At 35.7% G+C, this 20,470-nt stretch overlaps 1 protein-coding gene across 1 annotated transcript in view; it reads left to right on the top strand.

Annotated features, from left to right (window-relative positions):
- Nucleotides 1–1,944: 1,944 nt before the first annotated feature.
- Nucleotides 1,945–20,470, top strand: part of HDX (highly divergent homeobox) — a 169,638-nt gene continuing 151,112 nt past the window's right edge. The window contains exon 1 of the mRNA XM_055081886.1: nucleotides 1,945–2,061. The gene's annotated coding sequence lies outside the window, so the exon portion shown is untranslated. The remainder of the gene's footprint in view (nucleotides 2,062–20,470) is intronic.

The raw sequence follows: 20,470 nt of genomic DNA, 5'->3' as shown, positions 1-20,470 counted from the left end.
AGATATAAATGGTCTGCAAAAAGATCAGCTGTGGTATTCTTTGGAATGGCATTCTTTCCTTCAGATGAATTCAGGAAAAGAGTAAAAATTAGCTGGTCAGTGAATTAAATCCATAGGATTGATTTCATAAGCATGGGGTTAGTATGAAAATATATCCAAGAGGTTGTCTCTTGTAGCCGTTTGACACTACAAACAGTTAGTTAAGACAAAAAGAATTAGCTAGAATATTTTTTCTCATGTGGGAAAAACATATCTGTTACTTGTTATTTAAGATATTTCCAATGGGTTGTATTTTCCTATTTGTCCTCTGGGGCATCAACAAGCCTATTTCCTCAGTATGTTAAGACTCTGTCAAAATAAAGGAGCAATTCTGAAAACATTAAAAAAATTAAAGAAGTTATTTTTTAAAGAAGTTACGTTAAATTGATATATTTTAAAGAGGTTACATTTGAGGAAAGATGTAAATCAAGCGAGGAACTGAGTCCTACAAAGATCAGAGGGAACAATAGTGCAAGGGCCCTGATGTGGTCATGAATTTAATTTGTTTGAGAAATGGAGAAAAGGCTGGTGTGATTGGAAAGTGAGTTAGTGGCAGAGTGGCAGGAAATGAGGTGAGAGAGATGGGAAAAGCCAGATCATTTAAGACCTTGGGGCTAATTTGTATTTTGTAGTATATGTGAATGGAAGCCATTCAATAACCTGGAGCTGGGCATGATCTGACTTCTGTTTAAAAAAAAAAACACTCAAGCTGCTCTATAAATAATCGACTAGAGAGGTCTGATGTACCCTGCCCTAAGGCCTTTGGTGGCTTTTAATAAAATCAAAGTTCTCTGCCTACTTTCAAAGGCTTTTAGTATCAGTCTATCCTATCTCCCACTAGTCCTCAACATACACCCTCTAGTCGTTAGGCTGATTTCATCATGGACCTCCTCACAGTATATATATATATATATATATATATATATATATATATATACACTTTCCTACTTTTGCCCATTTCTTCCCCTTTAACACAGTGTTTTCCATCCTCTCTTATCCACCATTCAAGAAACAGCTCAAATTTCAATTACAACATAGAATGTTTCCCAGCTATCCTCACCTCACTGATGTTTTCAGTCATTAACGATGTAACTCTTGTCTGTAGTTCATGACTACATGACTGAGCACATGATCATGTACTTTATTATATTGTTGTGAAAGTTTAATATGTGCTAGTCACATCTTCTGAATGATTTTATAAGTTCTATAATAGCAGAGGACCAATGAATTCTACATCTCTCATGGCATCCAACATATTTTGGGAGCGTATCAAGTGTGTTAACTGATGTAACATATGGCTTGGGTTTTTTTTTTCCTGTAATGGTGTAATGGTGATTCCTCAAGTAACTTCCAGCAGAACAGATATTAAGGTTAGGTGAACAGAAGCAATAATTTAAATTTCTTCAGTCGCCAGAGTCAACTGGAGACATAAAACAGTACACTCACTCTTATCAACAAATTCTAAAGGCTCAATGGACACCTTCTTGATTTCAGTAACACTGAATATACATTTATCAATTGAACACTGACAACAAAAAAACTATATTTCTGTATGTGATCATTTGATTTTGGCAGCGTGCAACAATTCTGCTGCAAGCGAATCTCAAGTCTGAAGACCAGGCAGCACCTGCTCAAATGGCTGGCATATAACTACTATATTCACAGGGATGCTGGGCGTTCATTTCTACTCAGGAAGGGAGAGGTGCAGAGAGGCCTGGCTTTGGATGCAGCCGATATGTACGGGGAAGAGGCAGCCCCACGGCAGGCAGCTATTTCTCCTCCCCCCTCCCCACTCTTGGGTTCTGGGCTGAGGCCAGGGACTGTCCGGAGCTGATCTCGGCTCCCATTGGCCGCTGTCTTTTGTGACGTCACGATCATGATGAGAATTGATGATCGGACACGCTGATTTCATTGTCTGAGGAGGCAGTGGAGACTCAGGAAAAATCTCGCTGAATACGCCTGCTCCAGCCCTGGCTTGATCTGGGATCCTCTGATCCCTCCCGTCACCGCACCACGCCCGAGGTAAGCACCCAGCATGGGTAGGTGTGAAGGGCGAATGAGGGCGAGCAAGGCACCTAGCTAATGCTCTGTCCAGTGGGGGGCACGGAGGTTCAGAGGCCTAAAGAGGCTGCCAACAAACTGGTGCGGCTTTGGGGGAGCCAACTGCCTCTATCCTCCGAGTGAAACCTGGCGGCAGCGTGAGATTAAAAACGAAATGAGAATAGGGATACAGTAGACACTGGCAGAGAGCGAAGGACCTTGCTCCGAGAGAGTGCGACGTTTGGGACGCGCTTCTGGCCCCTGAGTAGGAGGAAGTGGCGCCTCTGCCTCCGAAGAAAGGAGGGGGAGTGAATTCTAACACTTCTAGATTTCACTGGACTGCAGATTTCTCACAGCCCTACTCAAACGCGCTGGAGGTGCTGCGCCTGCGCAATAACAACCTCTGCGGGGAGGGGGGTGGTAGGGCGGAGTTCGTGGCGAGGAGTATAGGCGTGGAGTTTGCGTTTGCGCATGCGCCTTTTCCGTTTCGCTGGAGGGGGTTGGGCTGAGGTTTGTCTGGGCAGAATATGCGAAGGGTTGGTAAGTTGGCCTTGTGATGTTTCAAGCTCTAGTTGTTGGAAAGAATCTGCCAGTTACTTTGAATCTGGCCTAATGACCATATGCAGCCCCAGAGTGGGCCTGAAAAATTTAAGAAGGCAAATTCTTAATCTACAGTTATTAGGTTTAGAATAATGGAAAGAACTCAGATAGGAGTTTGGAATAGAAATTACTGAGATGAGAAACCATTTGGAGAATAGAAACACTAATTATTCTAGTGAATCCAACTTTTAGTCTTCAAGGAACTCTGATTTGGCGTGCCGCTAAGTGATTTTTGAAACAAACTCTTTGGAGAGACTCAGAGTAAGAAATTTTCCTTTCTTGTCTTTTTTTTTTTTTTCCTTCTTGGAAAGATTTCTTTTAAAGCTTTGGTCTCGGTTTCAGGTTTGGCGCTAAGTCCTTCCTTCTTCCTCTGTGTCTCTGTTAGAACCACCAAGGTCAAATCCTATTTTTGAGAGATCCTGACTCCCCTTCACTGGGAGGGGCTATATCACTCGGCAACCATGAGGAACATCCTGCCTGTCTGTCCTTGGTTGAGAAATTGTATAGTAGTGTTAATACTTCTGCTCCACTGTCTGATCATGAACTCCTATTTTACAGAGGAATCTGGATTTTTCTCCATTTCTTATAGTTAAGGGATTATCAAGTCCTAGTGAGTTTTCCTTTGAAAGCCTCTCCTACCATTTTTCCCTTATTTTACAGTCTAAACTCTCATTACCACCCATCCAGTCATTCCAGGAGCCTCCTAGCCAGCCTTCTAATTCATCCGGTCAGACTAACGGCTTGATCACTTCCTTCATCAAGTCATTTTTCTTCACCAAAATATTATTGGCTTCTTATTTTCGATTGTTCCAAGCCCAGTTACACTTGGATTGCAAAGAGCTTTGTAATCTGACTTTATTATACCACAGGAACCTTATCTTAGTTTATTTCTCAGTGCACAACTCTCCCTAATGTCGCCAGAACAATCTACCTCCAGAACTTTGCTCCTTGTACCACTACCACTCCCTTCACCTAAGATGCTCTCTCTTTTCCTATTCACGCCTTATCCACTTCGGAAGCTAAACTTAAGTTGCACGCCTCTGTAAGTACCTTCCAAGTCTAATCCAACCATTATTAAGCTCACCTTTTCTAGAACTCCTACATCAGTTCTTATATTTGTCACTTTCTTATAGCCTGCCTTATACTGTCTTCTTATTTTAAAATTTTATTGTGTGTGTGTATGTATGTGTGTGTTAGACTAGACTCCTCAACTGGATTTTAAACCTGTTCTTAAGAGTTGGGACCATGCCATCTACCATATACTTCTTTATCCAAAGCATCTGGATGACTACTTGAAATATCTACAGCTATATATGGTCTTTGTTTTCCAAGTTCTTGGGAAACAAAGTAATACAGTTATCGAAAGAACTGTATATATGTGAAAACTTATTCATCATTAGTCAAGCAAGGGACCCTCCAGTGATTGAATAAACCTCAATATGATTCAAAGAAAATGCAATACAGGAAAACAGATATCTCTATATATTGGGTAGCCTGCAAATATGTTCTGTCCTCATAAATAAGACCAAGGGAACATTATCCCAGAAGTGGTTCTGTCTGTAATTTTCTCAGTTTGAAAAATACTAAGACATTTTCCATTGTCTATATTTCTCTTTGATAACATTTCATTATGCATCTTCTCTTAAATCCACTAATTATTCACTCTTTTTATTGCAGGATGTCTTGCATTTGCTGCTTTACATTGACTGTCACTGATAGTTTTCATCTTGAATCAGAGCTAATCATTGTGATGGCTGCCATAATTGCTATTTTATAATATATCAGTTGTCACTTCCCTACCCCTTGGGCTTCAAACTGCATTGTTCTGTGGAGCTCAGTTTTATTTGAAAGAAAGTGATTGTGGTTTAATACAGAGGCATTCTACAGATTTCACTTGGACTGCTGCTTCACTTTGAGGCACCATCCCAATATCACATCAAGGTTTGAGGTTTAGGAACATGGATGAAAAGCAGTCCAAAAGGGTATTATATTCTGTAAATTTGAAAACTATTGTCATAGACTATTGTAAGTAAACTATGAATATTTTAAAAATATATATTTAATTAATTCTGCTTTTAAAATTGTATTCCCAGAGGGAATTATATTTTTATGTAGTGTAATCCCCAACAAGGCAAAAATATTTGAATTGTTGATTTTGATTTTACAGTGGAGTCAGTTAGCTAAACATGAAATTGGTGGTGTCTTATACTTGCATTGAGTACACTATATCTAGGCATAGTGATTTGGAAGTAAGCAGTGAAAATTCTAGAGAGATATATTCTGCATACAAGGGGACTGGAGAGGTTAGTATATTCAGAAACTGTCACTGACACCCTGAGACCTTTCTAGCCTGCATAAAATTTCAAGACAATAAACTGAAACTTGTCTGTGCAAATGGAATCATCCTTGTGCCAACTAGTAGTAAAATTGCCTGCATTAACCAGAGATCTAGGTACATGGCAACTGAACAATTGACATTATATTGTCAATCAAATGCTACACTTTACATCTGACATCTGTAAAGAAATCTACAACAGCAGAGCTGTCTTACCTTCTTGATCTCCTGTTGTTTTACATGAGACTTATGTCCAATTGGGTTGATCCTTAGAATCTTTAAATATGTTATTTGTTAGTGTGGCAAAAATTGAGGAAAACATTTTCTTAGCCTCTCTTCCCTTGGGGTTGGGGGAAATTTATTTTATGGTTCTTAAAACAGCCATGGAAACATGTGACTTACATGCCCTGGGTAGGCACTTTTCTCAGATAGACAAGCATGGTGCTTGTCCAGGGTCATACAAGTAGTAAGTGGCAGAGCCAGTACTTCAAAGCAAGTGTCATTCTAGAGGCTTCATTCTTAACTACTAGGTTATAGGTTGGAGAGCTAGAATGAGGCCCTTCTTCATTTGTTTTCAAAAATTGTGTTTGTGTATGTGTAAAATTTCTCCCTGAATTACTCTCTTTATGAGTCTGTAATGCCTATGACATTTTCCTTTCTCTCTCAGTGGAAATGAAAATTTTTAACAGATAGGATGACTTTTAAGAGAAAAGGATCCTTGTTTTGACTCCAGTGGCTTCGGTGGCAGAAGGCATGTAGACCCATACACTATTTTTTCTATTGTCAAGTACCAAGCAATGGTGAAAGCGTTTCTTCGTGGGATTTTGTGAAAGGATAGATCATAAGTTTTCTCCAACACTAATATATTGCTTTAATATATTTCTTTATATATTATACTTTCTTACTTGGTTAGCTTGGTCTACCTACAGTGTGCTTCATGGATGAAATAGCTATGCCATTTAGGAAAGTAATTATCCCAGACCCATTCTCCAAATAGCTTTGCCCTTTCATAGACCAGTCGTTTATTGTGTTGAAATATCCTCAACAGAGAAACAATTGGAAGAGATCTGAGGAATTGTAAAATGTGGAAGAAGAAATATATTCTACATTAATGGGAAGTATTACATTAGGTATAGAATGCTCAGCCTTTACTCATCCCCACTATTCTAAGACAACATGAAGTTATTTTTGAATACGCATGTAAGTTATTAAAATAATCAGTCAAGCATTTTAATTAGAACCTAGAGGCTCACTTTTATCACCAACGAATGCTTAAGAGATGCTAAAGGTCGTTTTTTTTTTTTTCCCCTTTTCCCAACTAGTAGTACTTAATGTAGAGAGAAACTACTTTTGAACTCAGCATTGGTTGTGATTTGGAGCCAGTTTACTTATCTGGTAGGGTTTGGTGCATCTGTGTCTATTAAATCCTTGCAATTCAAAGTATGTTCCATGGAGTAACAGTATGGGCATCACCTGGGGACTTCTTAGAAACTGCAGAATCTCTGGCTCCACCCAAGACCTACTGAATCAGAATCTGCATTTTAATAAGATCCCTGGGTGATTCATATGCACATAAGAGTCTGAGAAACACTGATACAAAGTGAAATATGAATTCCTCTACAACTTAAACTTTTTAAGAGCTGGTAGTTATAGAAAATTCTGAATTTCCTTTTGTCCATTTTCACATGTGTAAAGTAATATGTAATCAAAGTATTATCTGGCTAATATACATCAGTTTTGCTCCATTCTGGAGTCAACATTGTCTCTTTGAGAAGATAGCTACACCTATGTGATGGGTAAAATTGTTAAGAGTGACTGAACCCACTTATTTTGTTGATAGTAATGACCTTACCATTAAAATGATATTTATCCTAATTACTTGACATGTTAACAGTGTTACAGAAGAGTATAGATTTATTGGGGTCACTGTTGCTAATACCTTCAAGAGGAACTGTATTAGTTTTCTATTTGCTCCTGTAATAAATTACCACAAACACATGGCTTTAAACAACACATGTATTATCTTACAGTTCTGGTGGTTAGAGGTCTGAAACAGGTCTCACATGGTGAAAATCAAAGTGTCGTCAGGGCTTTCCTTTCTGGAGGCTCTAGGGAAGAATCTGTTTCCTTATCTTTTCTAGCTTCTAGAGGCTATCCACATTCCTTGGCATGTGGCCCTCTTTAATCTTCAAAGTCAGCAATGTCTGATCACATCTTTCACATTGCATCACTGTGACACTTACTCTTCTGCCTCCATCTTCCACATTTAAAGATAATTGTGACGACTCTGGGCCCACTAAAATAATCTAGGATAATCTCTTTATTTTAAGGTCAACTGATTAGCAGCCTTAATTCCTCCTGCAACCTTCATTCACTTTTCCCATGGAGTCTAACATATTCACAGGTTCCAGGAATGAGGATATAGATACCTCGGGGTGCAGTGGGGTAAGGGTTGGCACAGGAATTGATGGCCTTTTTGGCTGATAAAGGAAGCCAGTCTCTCATCTTGTTATTGGGATAAGTAATTGGTCAGTGTTCAGGGAGAATGCCATCTAAACGTGAAGATGGCCATTTACAAGAGAGGCCTACAACCCATCCTTCCCTAGTCCTCAGAAGGAACCAACCCTACCAACACCTTGATCTCAGACTTCTAGTCTTTAGAACTGCAAGACAATAAACTTCTGTTTAAGCCACCATGTTTTTGGTACTTTGTTATAGCAGCTCTAGCAAACTAACATAGTCAGGGTAGTCCTTTAGTTGATATTTAAGTTGATATCATCCTCAAAAGCACTTATTTATTAAGTTTGTGTTCTTTATTATTCTAGGTGTTGAATAAAGTGAATTAGGCATCAAAGAGTTTATAATACACATTAGTCATTTTTCATAAAACAAGTTCTGAAATACGTCTCATCTCTGGCCCTCAGTTTATTCAACCGTGAAATGAGGGCATGATCTTCATAATACCTAAGGATATCTCTAGCTTGCAAATTCTATGATTCTATTTATTAATTAAATTTCAGAAGTTATTAAATCCATATATTAATAAAAAGTATTAAGTGCAGGCAAAATTGTGTTAATGTTCTCTTCAGGAAACAGTATTTTAATAACTACCATCCCTGCCATTCATCACCCACTTCCTAACCTTCAACTTTAAAGAGAAGTAATAAAGATATTATTGAGAAACACCTTTGTTCTTTTGACTCTCTTGACTCCTTTGAAATTGGTTTAAGACTTGGGTTCAGAACACAGTATATTAATAGCTCTCTATATGCAAATATATGCTAAAAAATAAAATTTTAAGTGATTAAAATATCTGTGGTAATTCACATATATTGGCTGCTTTTGAGAGCAGTGACTTGGAGAGGAAAGGGTTATTTTGCAAAAAGTTTTGCTCCGACTTCTCACTACTGCAAAGTATATTGAAGCAATATGTGTTCTGACAATTCACAAGTGAAGCTACAGTTTCTAAATAGCCTTGAGAATATTTTTGCAAATGGTTATCTGGTTACCTGAATTAAATATTAGTGGTAAAATAACAATTGCTGAATATGGTCATGATTAAACCTTGGATAGTGTAGTCCATGTGTTCAGATTTGATCTGATTAACACCAGTCAATAGCATTGTGACGAAATACACAGAAGCACATTTGTTATGTAACAATCTCTCCTTTTGGGCCTCATATCCAAGTGAAAAACATGACTAGGCAGGAGAAGTGCAGTGCTGACAAAAACATTAGGGGTCACTGTTTATCCCATTCTTCAAACATATATACGTCTATGATTTGGTAATAACATATGTTTTCTATCTTAATGTCATAGGCTTAACATAGGGCGGTGTCTCTAAAAATTGAGGTCTGCAGACCCCTAGGGGTCCAAAGATGTGTTTTCAGAGGTCTGCAAGTTTTATGAAAATTTTTAAATTTGAGGATTTTATTTCACTGATAATCTTGAAAAGAAAACCCCACAATCTGCATGTGTTCACTTACACACAGAGCCTTTCCACCAGGTATAATGATAAAACTTCTCTTTTATAGTCATAAATCACAATTAAAATACATTTGATGGAATGAGTTGAGTACCTTAAGGCAGAATTCCTCAGACAGAGACCCAAAGATGGATTTGGACAATATAGGAAAGATTTTGTTTTTGATTGTCTTTTCCTCTTTTAAAGGAAGAAGAAAGAAAAGACTTTACCTGTGACTATCAGATTTTAGTTGCACTCCCTGAAGCTTTTAAACCATTAGGCAGTACTTAGTCTATTAAAAGTATTTGTAGGGATAAATTTATGCTTCCACTATTTGATGAATTAGATATGTGTGTGTGTTGGTTCAACACTATACATGTGTGAAATTATATACTGTTACCTACTTACCACCAGATGGGGTGCTTTGAGAAATCTTCCTCCAACTCCCAAAGAACAGGATGTATACTTTTTCCCCCAAAGTTTTTGCAATAAAATCAGGAATGGAAAATATGAGAGTCAAATAGTCCATCTCTTTGCTTCTAGGTAAAACTACCCTTAAATTTTAACATATACTCTGTAAATCTGACTCATAAAACACCAAAAGAATATCTAGTTTAAGGGAATAAATATGGCTTTAACATTTTAAAAACAAATTTTAGTTACCAATGGAAATTCTTGCTGGGAGTGAGAGAAGAGGTAGGATAGAGTAGGAGGGAATTGTGTGGATGATAGAAAAAAGTTAAGAGAGAACTAATAAGGATAAATTCACAGTATGGTGAAATTAAAGAGACATATATATTATTTTGATACAATGAGTAATTTATTAACAATCACTTTTGCAATGTGCAGCTATGAGAAATTTTATAGAGCTACCCTCAATAGTAAATTAAAATGCAACCTATATTTAAAGGTATTAGAATGCTAATTGTAGGATGTTAGGGGTCAGTGCTTATGGCAGTGGAATCACTATCATGAACTAGTGAAATATAGAAATTATTTACTTGCACGATTTGCTTGGGGCTAGAAATGTAAAAAGAAACAGAATTTAGTCACAAATATATATGGATCAAGGTAGTGTTTAACTCATCAGGAGATGCTATATATCACTGGTCATTAATTGTCATTTATTCTGTTTGAGTGTATGCATGTGGGATTGTATGAAAGCAGAGCTAAAGACAACAGGAAATCAATTATCCGACTGAGGCCCTGTTTATTCTTTTGTTGTCCAACTGATTATCTGTTTGAAATTGATCTTTCTTATTTTGTTATGAGTTTTGACATCCGAGTGTATGATAAGGTATTTGTAGTTTAAAGGTATTTTATTATTTTAACATTACCACTTTGTGATAAAAGCAAGTGTCATTAAAAGCTAACAAATTATTATAATTGATGAAAAAATCTGAGATTAGTATATCTACTTGCCAGTGATTGTTTTTGAACATTCATAATCTTTGAATTTAGACATTAGACATGTGGCTATAGAGATATATGTCACTGTAGATATATTTTTCATCTATTTATATGGAAAATTTATACATAATATTATCTTGGAATTTGTGCCCATGTCATTATGAATATATATTTAGCTTTCATGTAGCTGGAAAATATGAACATTAATTATATAGAATTCTTAAGTGTTTTTTAAAGTGAGGTCAGTGTTCAATTTCTTTGTGCCCTGAGAAAGTTTTCTGGGTTGTAGTTAAAATGTTTTGTTTCATATTTCCACCTAAGTGACAGAGGCCAGTTATACCTCTAAAATGGAAGATGAGATGTGTATAATGTATTTCAGTAGTTATAGCCCAATAAAAAAATAATGAATATCCTTTCATAGTATTTGAATAGATGCAATGCCTGTTACTTGACTTTATGCTTAGAAGATGTTGAAATTTATTTTTTGCAATATCTGCAAATTCTGGCAAGTTAATTATAAAATAACTAAATAGAACTGCTGTTTGTAAAGATGAGGATCATTAAATGTAAATGATACATTAAAGTGACAGCTTCTGAAAACAGATTTACCATAAATTCTTTTTTTAAAAAAATAAAGTTATTTATTTATTTCTTTATTGGCTGCACTGGGTCTTCGTTGCTGTGTGCGGGCTTTCTCTAGTTGCAGCAATCAGGGGCTACTCTTTGTTGCACTGTGCAGGCTTCTCATTGCGGTGGCTTCTCTTGTTGCGGAGCATGGGCTTTAGGTGCACGGGCTTCAGTAGTTGTGGCACGTGGGCTCAGTAGTTCTGGTTTGAGGGCTCTAGAACACAGGCTCAGTATTTGTGGCAAACAGGGTTACTTGCTCCGCAGCATGTAGGGTCTTCCCAGACCAGGGCTTGAACCCGTGTCCCCTGCATTGGCAGGCAGATTCTTAACCACTGCGCCACCAGGGAAGTCCACTGTAGCAATTCTTTTGCATGTATTCAAATTTCATTAAGTTCAAAGTGTCAGTTCATTATTGTATATTTAATGAAGCTTTTGCTAAATATTACATTAAAAAATTATGCAGAGGCACCTACATACATGGACACCATGCCCATTGGTGTTGTGCTTAATTTTTTCATTCTCCAAAACTTTAAAAGATCAAACTCTCATTACATAGAAGACGGTCAGGATCTGTCTTCCTTTTGCCATGAGAATATATTAATGTATGTTTCCTTAATTGAGGTTTATATACACATGATGTGGGAGTGGTTTGGTATATGTTAAATTAATTATTACTAGTAGGAATGACAAGTTGGTTACATAAATGTTTACAATTAACAAAAATAACTTTTGCATAGCACATTATAGTTTACCAAGTATTTTAATTAAGATAATTCATCATGTGAAGAAAAGTAGGACAGATTTTATAACTTTATTTTCCAGATGAAACTGAGGCCCAAGATGTCAATTATCTTTGCGAAGGTCACAAAACTAGCAAGTAGTGAAGCTTAATAGGAACAGAGATGTCTTGACTCCTAACATAGTCTTCCCACTCCACCACTACAAAAGGCCACCTGAACTTCTGCTTATAGCTATGATGAAGTAACAAGAACAGGATTTACCCTCCCATTTTAAATATCTAAAAACAAGCAAACAAAAAACAGCAAAAATATGTATGAAACAGTGGATTTTGGACATTTAACAAAAAGTAGCACAGGACCACGAATTTTTGAGAGAAGGGAAACAAATAAGATAAGCCCTGTGAATGTCCCAACTCACTGCCTGGAGAAAGTATCCAGACCACAACCAAGGGAAAGGGAACCAAACAGCCTGGAAGTCTCTCTGAGTTGAGGAGACAGAATTCAGAGTTCACAGAGGACAAGGTGACTAGAATTTGAGGTATAGAGTACTGGAGGGGAGAACACTCACAGGAGAAAACCGCACATAGATAGAGCTCTGGAGATTTGTAGAGGGGCCCCTTGAATCTTTGGCTGCATACTGATCAACTCCAGTGAGTGAGAAAACTATTGCAGATGGGGAAAGAACCACTAGAAAGGATCAGGTAAACAATCCTCAGAGCTCACATAAGACCAGGAATAGTTTAGGTTTTCAATCACCAGGCTGGAAAACTGTATTTCATGGAATATCTAGGAAGGTCCTCAGAAAGGTATTACCTTAGTAATGAGACAAATTAGCCCTCGACTAAAGGCAATTTTGGATTTGCCTAACAAAGCAAACCTCAGATGAATCAATTTCCAAGTAATTTAAATATATCCCAGAACAAAGTTCCAAAATATTTAAAGAATATAGAAACATCCAGTATCCAAGAGCATCATTAGCAATATCTGCCATTAAATGAAAAACTACAAAAAGCATGCAAAGAAACAAGAAAATACAGCTCATAGTGTGGTGAAAAAACAATTTAAAAAACAGAATGAAAAATAATAGGTTTTAGAATTAGTAGAAAATGTAAAGGCAGCTATTAAAACTGTATTCTGTATGTTTAAGAAGGTAGAGGAAAGCACAAGCCTGATGAGGAAAGAAATGGAAGATTTATTAAAAGATCCAAATTGAAATTCTGGAGACAAAAGTAAAACTATGGGAAAAAAATGAATGGACCAACAATGAGCTGTGGGACAATATCACTCAATGTAATATACATGTTTTTTGAGTCCCAGAAGGTGAAGAAAATTATTTTTAATTAACAGTTGAAAATTTTCCAAATTTGATGAAAACTATGAACCCACATATTCAAGAAGCTTAACAAATTCTGAGAAGAAGAAAGCTAAAGGAAATGGCTCCAAGGCATCTCCTAATCTAACTGCTGAAATCCAGAGAAAAAAAGAAAAGTTAAAAGTATCCAGGGGGGGCTTCCCTGGTGGCGCAGTGGTTGCGCGTCTGCCTGCCGATGCAGGGGAACCGGGTTTGTGCCCCGGTCTGGGAGGATCCCACATGCCGCGGAGCGGCTGGGCCCGTGAGCCATGGCCACTGAGCCTGCGCCTCCGGAGCCTGTGCTCCGCAACGGGAGAGGCCGCAGCAGAGGGAGGCCCGCATACCACAAAAAAAAGAAAAAGTATCCAGGGGTAAAAAAGTCACCTTTATGTACAGGGGAACAAACATTAGAATGACAGGAGGCATCTTGTTGAAAACAATGCAAGCCAGAAGACAATGGAATGACATGTTTAAAGCACTGAAAGATTAAAAAAAAATCTGTTAACCTAGAATTCTATATCAAAATATCAAAGCAAAACAAAAGTTTTCTTACTCATTCTAAAGAAAAGAAAATGCACTGACAGCAGAAACACACTACCAAAAATGTTCAAGGAAATCTTTCAGGCAGAAGTAAAATGATTCCAAATTGAAATTAATTTTTCTTCATTATTATATTTTTGTTTTGTATGTAGCCTGTAAAGAATTAAAGAAAATGAAGGGCATTACTACAGTAAAGCTCCTTGCATTTGCACCTAAAAAAAGAGAACTTTGGAGGCTTCCCTGGTGGCGCAGTGGTTGAGAGTCCGCCTGCTGATGCAGGGGACATGGGTTCGTGCCCCGGTCCGGGAGGATCCCACATGCCACAGAGCAGCTGGGCCCGTGAGCCATGGCTGCTGAGCCTGCGCGTCCGGAGCCTGTGCTCCACAGCAGGAGAGGCCACAGCAGTGAGAGGCCTGTGTACCACAAAAAAAACAAAGAAAGAACTTTGGACCTACACAATGGAAGTAAAAAATAAGTAGGTAAATATGTATGATTTTTAATTTTTGAAAATCACTTTCAATGATAACTGTTTAATTTTTTTAAATGACCATTTATTGGAGGTTTTATAACATATGTAAAAGCAAAATGTATGACAACAATAGCACAAAAGACAGTGGAACAGAAATACAGGTATACTATTGTAAGATTCTTCTATTATATGTGAAGTAGTATATATAATATTATGATAAATTGTCTTGATAATAAATTAAAGGTGTATACCATGGTCACTGAAACAACTGTTAAAATAACATGACAAAGAGTGATGAGCTAACCAAGAAGATAAAATAGAATTATAAATAATGTTTAATTAAAATCAAAATAGAAAAAATGAAATAAAGGAACAAAAACATGAGGCAAATAGAAAACAGATTGTATCTAAGCCCAACCATATCAATAATTATATTAATTGCAAAATGTTCTAAACATACCAGTTAAAAGGCAGGTATTGTCACATTAGACTTTAACTCATCTATAAATGTGTACAACTAACCCACCTAAGTATAAAGAAATAGATAGGTTAAACGTAAATAAATGAAAAAATATATACCATGAATCTAAATAAAGTTGACTATATTCATATCAGATAAAGAAGATTTCAGAGAAAAAAATATCAGTGGTAAAGAACATCATATTGATAAGGGGATCAATTAATTAAGAGAACATAAAAATCCTAAATATTTATGTACATAATAACAGAGCTCCAAAATATATGAATCAAAAGCTGGTAAAAGAGACATGAGAAACAGACTAGTATACAATTAGAAATGTTAACAGCTTCTCTCAGTAATTGCTAAAATAAGTGGAGAGAAAATTAATAACTGTTTAAGACTTGAACAACACTTTCAACCTACTCAACCTAATTGACTCCATCCAAAGAGAGCAGAGTACACATTATTGCCAGAAGCACATAGAAAATTGATCAACATGGACCATATTTTGGGCCATAAAACAAACCATCAAAAGTTAAAAAGTTGAAGTCATATGAGGGATGTTCTCTGATCATAAAGGAATTAAACTAAAAATCAATAAATCAAAGATATCTGGGAAATCCCCAAATAGTTGGAAAGTAAACAACATAGTTGTAAGTAACCAATGGGTCAAAGGAGAGCCCACAAGGGAAATTAGAAAGCACTGTGTAATCAGTGAAAATGAAATTGCAACATATCAAAATATGTGGAATACAGTTAAATCAGCACTTAGAGTTCATTTAGAACATTAAACACTTGTAGTAGAAAAGTAGAAAGCTTGAAACTCTGTTACTTGAGCTTCACTTTAACAAACTATAACTAGAAAAGCAAATTAAGCCCAAAGCAAGCAGAAAGAAATAAATAGTAAGAGCAGAAATAAATGAAATAGAAAACAGTAACAGATACAAACTACTATATATAAAACAGACAAGCCACAAGGATATACTGTATAGCACCGGGAATTAGACCCAGTATCTTATAATAACTTATAATGGAATATAAGCTGCAAAAATTCCTGAATCACTATGCTGTACACCTGAAACTAACACAATATAGTAAATCAACTATACTTCAATTTAAAAAAATAGAGAAATGCAATGAAACGAAAACCTGGATATTTGAGAAAAGGCTGTACACAAAAAAAAGAGAAGACACAAATTACCAATATCAGGAATGAGAGAAAGGATATCACTACAGACTGTACAGACATTTAAAAATATACTAATGGACTATTAACTTTACGCCTATAAAGTAAACAACTTAAAGTAAATGTATATATTTTTTGAAAGACAGAAATCATCAAAGCTTGTTTGAGAAGAAATACAATAACTAAGCACTTTATTAAAGAACTTGAATTTGTGATTAAAAATCTTTCTTTTAAGAAATCTCCAAGCCCAAATTACTACACTAGTGAATTCTCCAAAACACTTAAGAAAGATAAAAATTTACAGGTTCGAGATCCCTTGAAACAAGTTAAACTCAAAGAAATCATGCCCAGACACAATATAATCAAATTGCTAAAAATCAAAGATATAGTGTTGAAAAAAGCTGGAGAAAAACAAAATACATAGGGAAACAAAGGTTTGGAAATGACCATGGATTTCACATGACAAAACATGGAAAACAAAGTCAGTGGAAAAACCACTTCAAAATATGGAAAGAAATGTAGCCCAAAAGCCAATGAATTAAAACATTACAAAGACATATTAAAATAATAAAAAAGAAGTTGGAGAAAGGGGAACAGCAAAACAAAAAATCACAAGGACAAACAGAAAACAACTAATAAAATGGTGCACCCAAATCCATCCATATTAGTAATTACGTTAAATATAAGTGATCTAAACACACTAACTGTCATACTGTCATACACATACTGTCATATTGGGTTTTTAAAGCCCAACTCTATCCTACTTATAGTAAACCTACTTTATATATAAAGACATAAATTAAAATAAAATGAAAGAAAATTATATACTATGACAGGTTATTCAAAACAAAGCTGCAGTATATTCATTAGTGTCAGACAAATTAAAATACAGAACAAGGAATAGTATGAGGAATAAAGAGGGGGTATTACATAATGAATAAAGGATCAATTCACCAAAAATATGTAACAATATTAGTTGCATATGCATCTAACAACAGATCTTCAAAATACATAAAGCAAAACCGATACAATTAAAAGTTGAAAGTGCACAATTATACTTGGGGACTTCACCTTTCCTCTTTCGGTAATTGATAGAAGAAGTAGTCAGGAAATCAGTAAAGATACAGAAGGTCTGAACAACACTATTAAGCAACGTGACCTAATTGACATTATTAGAACTATCTACCTAATAATAGCCAAAGATACATTCCTTTCAAATGTTCATGGAACATTCTTTAAAATAAACCATATACTTCCTGTGCCATAAACTTTTAAAAATTTAAAACAGTTGAAATAATATAAAGTATGTTCTCTATTCATAACCACACTAAACTAGAAATCGATAAAGATATCTGGAAAATACTTAAATATTTTAAACAATAAACAGGAAAATTAATATTTTGAACTGAATGACAATTAAAACACACCCTGTGTCATGATAGTTTTTATTTGCATTTCCCTGATAATTAATGATGTTGAGCATCTTTCAAATACCTGTTGACCATTTGTTTGTCCTCTTCAGAGCAATGTCTGTTCAAGCCCCTTGCCCATTTTTCATTGGATAATTAGTTATTTTGCTATTGAGTTTTAGGAGTTTCTTGTATATTTTGGAAGTTAACCCTAATCAGATATATGGTATCAAATATTTTCTTTCATTCTGTAGTTTGACTTTTTTTTTACTGTAGTTGATTGTTGACTGTCCTTTGCTTTGCAGAATATTTTTAATATGATGTAGTCCCACTTGTCCATTTTTGCTTTTGTTGCCTGTGCTTTTGGTGACGTATCCAAGAAATCATTGCCAAGACCAAAGTCCAGAAGTTTTTTCTGTCTGATTTCTTCTAGGAGTTTTACAGTTTGGGGTCTTATGTTTAAGTCTTTATTTTGAGTTGATTTTTGTGTGTGTGGTGTTCACACCTGTTGGGATGCCTATTATTAAAAAGCAAAAGAGAAAAGGTGTTGGCAAAGTTGTGGAGAAATTGGAACCCCTGTACATTGTTGGTGGGAATGTAAATTAATGTTCAGCAGCTATTGCAAACAACATGGAGATTCCTCAAAAAGGTTAAAAATTGAACTACCATATGATCCAGCAATCCCACATCTGGGTATATAGTCATCCCTTTGTTTCCGTGGATGTGGAACACATGGATAGGTGGATACAGAAGGCCAACTCTAATGGACTTGAGCATCCTTGGATTTTGGTATCTGTGGGGGGTCCTGGAGCCAATCCCCCACAGATAGCAAGGGACAACTATCCAAAAGTATTGGAATCAGGATCTTGAAGAAATATCTGCATGCCCATGTTTATTGCTGCACTATTCACAATAGCCACAATATGGAAATAGCCAAGTGTCCATCGACAGATAAAGAAAATGTAATATATACATACAATGGGATGTTATTCAGTCTTTAAAGAGAAGGAAATTCTGCCATTTGCAACTACATGGATGAAACTGGAGGACACTATTCTAAGTGAAATAAGCTAGTCACAGGACAAATAGCACATGATTCCACTTATGTGTGCTATCTAAAATAGTCAGAAGCAGAGAATGCAATGGTGTTTGCCAGGATGGAGGGTGAGGGAAATGGGAAATTGTTATTCGGTGGGTAGATAGTTTCAGTTATGCTAAATGAAAAAAATCTAGTGACCTGTTGTAGAACATAATACCTATAGTTAACAATACAGTATTGTGCACTTAAAATTTGTTACCAGGGTTGATCTCATGTTGTGTTCTTATTACAGAACAAATAAACAATGGGACACAACACCTTTGGGAGGTGTTGGATATGCTGATTACTTTGATTATGGTGATGGTTTCACTAGTTTTTGTATAAGGCAAAACTCATCAAATTGTAGACATTAAATATTGTGCAGCTGTAGGTACATCAGATATACGTCAATAAGGCTGTTAAAAAATCCAACCTATCAAAATTTGTAGATTGCAGCCAAAGCAGTACTTAGAAGTAAATTTATAGCATTAATTGCTTACATTTAGAAAAGAAGAAAGGTCAAAGATCAATAATCTATGTTCCCACCTTAAGAAACTAGAAAAATCAAGAGCAAATTAAGTCCAAATAAGCAGAATGAAGGGAATAGTAATGATAAGAGCAGGAGTCAATGTAAATGAAGACAGAAAAACAATAGACAAAGTCAATGAAACCAAAAGCTAATTATTTCAGAAGATCAATAAAAGTGATAAGCCTCTTGTCAACTGACCAAGAAAAAAGAAACAAATTGCCAATATCAAGAAGGAAAAATACATCACAATAGACCCTATAAATATTAAATGGATGATAAAGGAATAGTATATAAGAAACTTTACACCTTTAAGTTCAGCAACTTAGATAAAATGGACCAATTCTTTGAAAGACACAAAGTGCCCATACTCACTCAAGAAGAAATAGATTATCTGAATAATACAGAAATGTAATGCATAACTTAAAACTTTCCAACAAAGAAAATTCCATGCTCAGATGGCTTCATTGGTGATTTCTAACAAATATTTAATGAAAAAATAATAATTCTATGTAAACTCTTTCAGAGCATATAAGCAGAAGGAACACTTCCTAACTCATTGCCTGTACCAAACCAAATACAATACAAGAAAAGAAAATCACAAACATCCCTCATGAATGCAGACTCAAAAATTTTCAACAATATATTTCCAAATGAAATAAATATATAAAAAGAATAATACATCACAACCAACTGGGGTTTATTCCAGGAACAAAATACTCATCCAACACTTGAAAATCAACCAGCATAATTTACCATATCAAAAGGTTAAAGAACAAAATCTATACAATTATCTCAATACATGCAGGAAAAAGCATTTGACAAAATTCAATACCCATTCATTATAATGATGATAGTAATAGTAATAATAATAAAAACTCTCAGTTTAATAGAAATAAAAGGAAACTTCCTTAAACTTGTAAAGCATGTGAAAAACCTACAGCTGACGTAACACTCAATGGTGAAAGACTGAACGCTTTTCTTCTAAAATTGAGAACCAGGAACAAATGTCCACTCTCACAGCTCTGATTAAAACATTATACTATAGGTCTTAGCCAGTGCAATAAAAAATAAAAGACCAGTACCTACAGAAATATAGATCAATGGAACAGGATAGAAAGCCCAGAGATAAACCCATGCAAATATGGTCAACTTATTTTTGATAAAGGAAGCAAGAATATACAATGGAGAAAAGACAGCCTCTTCAATATGTGGTGCTGGGAAAACTGGACAGCTACATGTCAAAGAATGAAAGTAGAACACTCCTTAACACCATACACAAAAATAAACTCAAAATGGATTAAAGATGTAAATGTAAGGCCAGACACATTTCCTTTTTGACCCACCTCCAAGAGAAATGGAAATAAAGACAAAAATAAACAAATGAAACTTAAAAGCTTTTGCACAGCAAAGAAAAACATAAACATGATGAAAAGACGACCCTCAGAATGGGAGAAAATATTTGCAAATGAAGCAGCTGACAGAGGATTAATCTCCAAAATTTACAAGCAGCTCATGCAGCTCAATATCAAAAAGCACAACAACCCAATCCAAAAACGGGCAGAAGACCTAAATAGACATTTCTCCAAAGAAGATGTACAAATTGCCAACAAACACATGAAAGGATGCTCAACATCACTAATCATTAGAGAAATGTAACTCAAAACTACAATGAGGTATCACCTCACACCAGTCA

Source organism: Physeter macrocephalus, chromosome 21, assembly GCF_002837175.3.
Source record: "Physeter macrocephalus isolate SW-GA chromosome 21, ASM283717v5, whole genome shotgun sequence".
Taxonomy (NCBI): domain Eukaryota; kingdom Metazoa; phylum Chordata; class Mammalia; order Artiodactyla; family Physeteridae; genus Physeter; species Physeter macrocephalus.
Note: the sequence above shows the minus strand (reverse complement) of the source record. Positions and strands in the feature narration are given on the sequence as shown.